This window comes from Bos javanicus, chromosome 23, assembly GCF_032452875.1.
Source record: "Bos javanicus breed banteng chromosome 23, ARS-OSU_banteng_1.0, whole genome shotgun sequence".
NCBI classification, from domain to species: Eukaryota; Metazoa; Chordata; class Mammalia; order Artiodactyla; family Bovidae; genus Bos; species Bos javanicus.
Window position 1 is genome coordinate 40472928 of NC_083890.1, and position 2178 is coordinate 40475105.

The window sequence follows — 2178 nt, forward strand, 5'->3', positions numbered from 1 at the left end:
ATCAAATTGTATTGAGCGGTTGACTTTAAATCATCTCTTTTGTGCAATGCAACTCTTGATGATTTCCCAGTGCACATGTTGCCTTTGGAAAAACGGGTGCTTTGATTACGGTGTTTGCTTCCCTCAACAGAACCTTTCTGGCACGAGTGGAAATATCCATTTCAGCAAAGACATCTGCCATTTTTTTAAAGTGGGTGGGATATTCTGCTTAAAATCCTGTGTTAAATGTTATTATTTAAAGAATATTTAGTACTGCGAATAATTTATAGATTTAATAAGACTACATTATCGTTTCTAGCAAGAAAAAAGCTGTTTTAATATACTTTTTATTTATTGAGGAATTAAAGCTGAGGTTTTAGCGGGGGAAGTTGATTACAGCAGCTCTGGGCTAAGTCCCCATATTTTAAAATGGGAATGAGTGCTGGTAGTATATGTCACCATCTTTGAAAAAGCCAAGTATCGATTGCAACAGAAAAGCAGGCCGGATTCTACCATTAGGTTCAGCCTTGTTGCATTCAACCGTCCTTCACAGAGTGTAATTGTCTTGTCCACTCCCCACTTCCGTTTCGTTGAGGATGACGAGCACTTCATTTGCATCTACTCCTTTGCCTCCTTCTAGGGATGCGGACTGATTCTGAATGACCAACCTTGATCTCACGGAGGGTGAGACGTAGAGGCAGACAGGCCTGGATTCAAGTTTTACACACGGCCACTTCCTATGTGGGACTGAATAGGATACTCGACATTATAAAGTTAGTATGTTCTCATTTGTAAAACTGGGATGATGCTATTACCCAGAGTTGTTTGGGGTATTTTTTTTTAACCTTAAAAATGTTTTTATTGGAATATAATTGTTTTACTATATTGTGTTAGTTTCTGCTGTACAGTGAGTCAATCAGCTGTATGATTAATGTATACCCCTCACTCTTGAACCTCCCCCCCCACCTCCCCATCCCACCCCGCTGGGTCATCACAGAGCCCTGAACTGAGGTTTTAAAGGACAGCACATGATGACTTGGTAGGGTTGTATTTCGTCCCAGCCATGCTGACCTCCTTCCCTTTGCTGGGTCATCTGACTCCCTCTTGGTCCCCTCTGCTCCCCCAGCACGGGGTGGGCAGAGGGCATTGAGGGAGAGGCTGACCACACCCACGTTAGCCTGACTTCCAGGGGCACCGTTAACCCCAGGGATCCCTTTCCTCTCTGTTGCTTTCACATGAACTGCAGGTCACTGTCAGTCCGCTGGCCTGTCACAGTGCGAGCACCGCTCTAAAATGGAGTGTCCACCTGTCCTTCGAGTCCAGCTCCCTAATGAGGTGAGAAGCCGGCCTTGAGCACAAGACTGCCCTTTTAAAACCTATGACTTGGGATTCCCCTGGTGGTCCAATGGTTAGAACTTCCAGTGCAGTGGTCAAGGGTTCAGTCCCTGTTTGGGGAACTGAGATTGCACAGGCTGCAGGGTGAGGCCAAAATAGAAATCAATAAACCGCATGACTTAGGCGTTTCAGTCCTGTGTCCTCTCGCCTTCCTTGTTTACTTTCTCTCTCTCTCTCTCTCTCTCTCTTTTCTATTTTAAAGAGGAGGTTGGGAGTGGGTAGGGAGGGTGTTATGGGATTTTAGCTCCCCGACCAGGGATTGAACCCAGGCCCTCGGCAGTGAGAGCACAGAGTCCTAACCACTGGACCACCAGGGAATTCCCCCAAGTCAACTTTTGTGTTCATTCCAAGAACCCATGTCCTTGGAGAACATTTCTTAGAAGGAAGTAATAGCGTTGGTGTAAAAGCATAAGCATGATTGGAGGGACTCTGCTCTGTGACGTGAGAGGTTGGCTGACCTGGGCCCCGGGAGTGGCAGGAAAGAGAAGAAACCAGCCATCAGAAAGAGCGCCATGTAAACACTCAGGCACCAGCACCCTCATCCAAGAAGCTGCTACGAATGTCAAGCGCGTCGTCGTTGCTGAGGCAGGCTCAGAGGCCAGCCAAGCTCTGGGCTGTGCCAGTGGAAGGATGAAACGCTGCTGTCGTTTTCTCTGCTCATTAACGTCCAGTTTCCTGAGGTGACATGGCTCCTAGCGCGAGAAGAAAGCAAACGTGTCTTTGTCCTTCTCTGGCTCTTCATGTCAAGCTTAGCTTTACGACAGATGAGCCCAGGCTCATTCCAATGACTTATCCATGTCAACA

General features: G+C 46.9%; 1 non-coding gene across 1 annotated transcript; it reads right to left on the bottom strand.

The window, feature by feature from the left end:
- Window positions 1-1618: 1618 nt before the first annotated feature.
- Window positions 1619-1691, bottom strand: TRNAE-CUC (transfer RNA glutamic acid (anticodon CUC)). Its single transcript has one exon. It is a non-coding gene; the product is annotated as a tRNA-Glu (tRNA).
- Window positions 1692-2178: the final 487 nt, after the last annotated feature.